Here is a 5,685-nt window from a genome sequence, read left to right as displayed (position 1 = left end):
TCAAAAGTAAGTTCATGATAAATTAAAGTTCAATTAATCATATTACTTAAGAACTCCCACTTAGATAGACATCCCTCTAATCATTTAAGTGATCACGTGATCCAAATCAACTAAACCATGTCCGATCATCACGTGAGATGGTGTAGTTTTCAATGGTGAACATCACTATGTTAATCATATCTACTATATGATTCACGCTCGACCTTTCGGTCTCAGTGTTCCGAGGCCATATCTGCATATGCTAGGCTCGTCAAGTTTAACCTGAGTATTCGGCGTGTGCAAAACTGTCTTACACCTGCTGTATTTGAATGTAGAGCTTATCACACCCGATCATAACGTGGTGTCTCGGCACGAAGAACTTTCGCAACGGTGTATACTCAGGGAGAACACTTATACCTTGAAATTTAGTGAGATCTTATAATGCTACCGTCAATCAAAGCAGAATAAGATGTATAAAAGATAAACATCACATGCAATCAAAATATGTGACATGATATGGACATCATCATCTTGTGCCTTTGATCTCCATCTCCAAAGCATCGCCATGATCTCCATTGTCACCGGCATGACACCATGATCTCTATCATCTTGATCTATATCAATGTGTCATCACATGGTCGTCTCGCCAACTATTGCTCTTGCAACTATTGCTATCGCATAGCGATAAAGTAAAGCAATTATTTGGCGCTTGCATCTTATGCAATAAAGAGACAACCATAAAGCTTCTGCCAGTTGCCGATATCTTTAACAAAACATGATCATGTCATACAACAACTTATATCTCATCACGACTTGACCATATCACATCACAACATGCCCTGTAAAAACAAGTTAGATGTCCTCTACCTTGTTGTTGCAAGTTTTACGTGGCTGCTACGGGCTTAGCAAGAACCATTCTTACCTACGCATAAAAACCACAACGATATTTCGTCAAGTTAGTGATGTTTTAACCTTCTCAAGGAGCGTAGCCACACTTGATTCAACTAAAGTTGGAGAAACTGACACTTGACAGCCACCTATGTGCAAATCACATCAGTAGAACCAGTCTCGCGTAAGCGTACGCGTAATGTCGGTCCTGGCCGCTTCATCCAACAATACCGCCAAACCAAAGTATGACATCCTGGTAAGCAGTATGACTTGTATCGTCCACAACTCACTTGTGTTCTACTCGTGCATATAACATCTATGCATAAACCTGGCCCTGATATCACTGTTAGGGAACGTAGTAATTTTAAAAAATTTCCTACGCACACGCAAGATCATGGTGATACATAGCAACGAGCGGGGAGAGTGAGTCCACATACCCTCATAGACCGAAAGCGGAAGTGTTAGCAGAACGCGGTTAATGTAGTCGTACGTCTTCACGATCCGACCGATACAAGTACCGAACGTACGACACCTCCGAGTTCAACACACGTTCAGCTCGATGATGTCCCACGAACTCCGATACAACAGAGCTTTGCGGGAGAGTTTCGTCAGCACGACGGCGTGATGACGGTGTTGATGATGCTTGCTACGTCTTGAGCTTGAGTTGGTTTTCCTTGAAGAGGAAAGGGTGATGCAATAATAGTAGTGTAAGTATTTCCCTCAGTTTTTGAGAATCAATGTATTAATCCAGTAGGAGGCTCCTCAAAAGTCCCACGCATCTACACAAACAAACAAAGAACTCGCAACCAACGCAATAAAGGGGTTGTCAATCCCTTCACGGCCACTTGCGAAAGTAAGATCTGATAGAGATAGTATAATAAAATAAATATATTTTTGGTATTTTATAATATAGATTGGAAAAGTAAAGATGCAAATAAAACTATATTGAAAGCTTATTTGAAACAAAAAATAGGCTAGCCAACTCACCTCCAGGAGGTTCCCCCGATTCGGTCTTCGTCGGCCGTTCGATCTGGCCATCTAGAGTGTTTGAACCGTTGGATCTTCACCTGCAGTCAAACCTAATTTTACCTCACGGTCATTTTCGTTGTCCAAGGACAAGTGGGCTCACGCCGGGCGCTCGTTGGCTGGGTTGGCTGTTTCGGCGTGCAGGAGGATTTGCACAATCAGCTCGGGCGGTCCGCACCCAATCACCGGTGTCTCGCGGCTCTCGCCCCACCCCAGCCACCAAACGAGGAACCCTAGCCTCCTGTCTCCTTCCCCTCGATCCCCACGAGCCGCTGCACCCCTCCCTCTCCCTTCCGTGCGTGTGCTCGGCCAACGACGCCGCCGTCGCCCTCGGCTCCTCCTCCACCACCTCGCCTTTTTCTCCTCCTTGCCTTCCCATCGCTCGCGCGCATGTCGCCACCGTCGGAGAACAGGACAGTGTGAGTCGCTTCCTCCTTTTCCTCCCGCCGGATCTAAGGCGTGTGGCCGTGGAGGCGAGCCTCTCCGGTGGCGGCGGCAAAGGGTGACCACATGGATCGGTCCCTGCAGGAGAGAGAAGATGGGAGAGAGGGAGAGAAGGAAGGAGAGGAGGGAGGCCCGGCGGCGGACGGGAGAGGGTCACCGACCGGCGCTGGCGAGGTCAGGTGCGACCTGGTGGTTGGTGGCGGCTCGATCCACTCCTGGATCCTTCTTCTTCCACTTCCCCACTGCCTAACACCTAGGAAGAGGGCTGGCCGAGGAAGAGGGCGAGGACGCGGGGATTGAAGAGGGTGTTCCTGCGTTCATCGCCTGGCCAAGGACGAGGACGACGAGGTGGGGTGGAGCTTGTCATCCCTCTGGTTATCACCTTCCTTTCTGCTACTGGGTGAGCTTCTTCTCCCATCTCATCAATGAGAGGTAGTTACAGTAGTTGATGTTTCACCTTGCTCCCAGGCTGATATGAGGGTTTTCTCCATCGATTGTGGTGGCCTGAGTCAGAGATCGACAGCCAGATGCTTGTGGCTACCACACAAAACGTGCTCTCTTGCTGACCTCGAGGTCCAGACGCAATGGATTGTCTCCAAGGTATCTAGCCCGCTGTTCCTCTTGTTTCAGATCATATGTGTTGGTCTGATGTGTGTGCAAGAGAACAAAATTCGAATTGGGGAAGGGAGCTTTCAGACCAATCTAATTGTCATTCCGTATGCAGATTCTTGTTTTTGCTCTTCTCATATTTTAGGCTGGGTGTATAAGCACTAAGATGGGTGTATTAGCAATGATACAGAGTTAATAATGCCTTGCATTTTGTTTTTAAAGTGTGGATCATTGGAGCTATCATGAAGATAAGCAAGCTGCTGGCTTCAGCAACGTCACATTTTTGTACTGATTAGTGAACTGGCAAGATAGAAAAGTAATTCTTCTACATCCAGATGAATGGAATGGATAGTAGTTCTGCTATGCAGAATGGTAGTGTTTCCTACACGTTCTTTTGTTTGTCATGTATGCCATCACTGAGTATTGTAGAGGATGTAGTAATCTTACACTTTATATGTATGGTTTGCAAGTTAAAGGTCTGCAAAATAATGTGCTAAACTCTTATTTGTGGGCCATGTTAGTTTGCTTGGTTTAAGTTCAGAAGCGACAATACTCTGTCCAACTTGATCTTTGACTTGTTGCTACTGTTTCTAAGCCTTTTCCTTAGCACTGATTTATGTGCTTCAGAGAATGAGCTCACCTTATTCAGTGGATGTGCCAAGTAAAAAATTAGTATCTGAGCAATTAGTACTGGCAGTCCTTCCTTTTGCCTGCTATAACCACATGGTGCCATTATGTGCTTCTGTGTGTGGTTAGCTACCAAATTTCAGTTAACCATGCTTTTGAGTATAATCTGGGGACTACTTTCTGAAAATTGGTAGAATGTGTGATTAACTGATGTGCGTCATTTCTTTTGGTCACCAAGTAGGTGTTTCTCCGACCAGCAACAACAAAACTCCACACTTTCTCAATTGCGCTGTGATTGGTTCATGTCCACCAAGGCCGTTGCGTTGGTCGCGGTACTCGGCTTCCTTTGGGTTTGCTTGCTGTCGAGGAAGAAGAAAGGTGTGAACTATGTGAAAATGGACAAACCCACTGCCCCAGATGGTAATGAAAAAACTGACACCAACTAGCTCACTCTATAAATTTTGTATAGGCTAAAGCTAACTACGTATCTGCACCACGATTGCTCGCTGGGGATATAGATGTATTCCTAACATCAGGTTATTACCACACCATAGCAGCTGCTCGCTGGGAATATAGATATATATTTCATTTTGCAGGTTTGAAACAAGCTGGTTCCTTTATATGAAATTGTTTATTCATGATTTGTTAATGTAGAAATCATTTCATTAATAGTTTTGTATGGTCCGTGTGATTCATGCTGCAATGATTTTCTTCACTCGGTTAATCGTGTGGTAATTAGACGGTGTAGTACTATGGCGGTGGTATACTGATATCGTGTAGTAATCGATGCTCTGTTCATGGCTTTTTTCTTATTTTATCCTTCTTTGCTTTTTTTCCTTTCCTGCAAGAAGATGTCGAGTCATGTAATATGTTCAAAGAAGAGAGAATCTGCATTTTATGAATCCTTTCTTCTTTCTTCATTGTTACTTCAAGTTAGTGAATTCATTTAAGTTGTATTGAGCAGCTTCATGTGCATGGTGTCTTCATCTACACATCTTATTCAGTCACGAGGCCAGTAAGATCTTTTGCCTTTTAGAAAAAGGGAGATGCCATTTAGACCTTACTCTTCCAACTTGATCTTTAACTTGCTAGCATTTTCCCAAGCATTTTTTATTTGCTTCAGAGAATGAGCTCACCTTATTCAGTGGATGTGCCAAGTAAAAAAATTAGAAACTGAACAATTAGTTCCACTCTTAAATTTTGTACAACGGTCCAAATTATCCAATAAATCATTTGTTAGCAGGGTCTAATTATAGAAGTTGAATCAGTTGTTCCAAATTACAATGTGTGACTTATTCCATTTGTTTATCCTTTTGTCCTTTTAATCAAGAACAATGTTTAGAGCTTACATGGTTGTCCAAATTTAGTTCTGTAAAAGAGGACTATTGATATCATGCAATGATCAGTGCAGATTAGGATAGTTATAGAGTTCTTCCTCAGTTTTCATTGAGCAAAGATTGAATCTGTATGATTTTTTCTAATACCAAGTAAATCTTGGTCTGCATTCTGTTAGTTTTCCTACTGAGTTTTTTTTGGCTATTTTCATTTAAATTGGTAGCTGATGTGAAAAAGTATGTGTTGACATGCATGTAACCAAATCATGAATTAATGTGAGATACTACATATACTTGCCTATCTCTTTCCAGAAGCACAACCCTCTTGATCCAACTAGGAACATCAAAACCAAATGGGAAATCATTGAGTGGACTTCAGATGTCCATGCTGTGAGTACACCATTAGTATCTGAATCTACTTTGTATAATTAAGACACACTTTCTACATATCGCTGCTATATTGATACCATGTGATCACTTAACATGAGTGTGACTAGGCTATTTTCTTGCCTAACTGTGTGATTGCATGTAGTAATGCATGGCTTCTCTATTTAAATGAAGAGTTGTGTTTATCATAATAATTATATACCACAGACTTGTTTCTTTCTGTTTATGTAATAATGCAGTTCGTCTTCTACCATATGTTTTCTTTGTTACATGTCTTCTAATTGTTCATCTTTTTTTCTCTTTCCACGACAAAATAACTTTGCATTTGGCGTAACAAAATAACTTTTTTCTCTTTGTTACATGTCTTCTAATATTTAGTACGACAAGGAGG

The 5,685-nt window shown here is 42.5% G+C and overlaps 1 long non-coding RNA gene across 3 annotated transcripts; it reads left to right on the top strand.

Annotated features, from left to right (window-relative positions):
• The first annotated feature begins 2,052 nt into the window (after positions 1-2,052).
• LOC119337539 lies at positions 2,053-5,685 on the top strand. Of its 3 annotated transcripts, none has more exons than XR_005163367.1 (4): positions 2,053-2,737; positions 2,806-2,937; positions 3,815-3,993; positions 5,673-5,685. It is a non-coding gene; the product is annotated as an uncharacterized LOC119337539 (long non-coding RNA). The 3 variants fall into 3 exon arrangements; XR_005163366.1 differs by lacking the exon at positions 5,673-5,685 and adding an exon at positions 5,220-5,666; XR_005163365.1 differs by lacking the exon at positions 5,673-5,685 and having other exon boundaries at positions 2,059-2,737; positions 3,815-3,997.

This window comes from Triticum dicoccoides, chromosome 7B (genome assembly GCF_002162155.2).
Source record: "Triticum dicoccoides isolate Atlit2015 ecotype Zavitan chromosome 7B, WEW_v2.0, whole genome shotgun sequence".
Classification (NCBI taxonomy): domain Eukaryota; kingdom Viridiplantae; phylum Streptophyta; class Magnoliopsida; order Poales; family Poaceae; genus Triticum; species Triticum dicoccoides.
The sequence above is the reverse complement of the archived record's forward strand: the minus strand, read 5'-3'. Positions and strand labels throughout refer to the sequence as shown.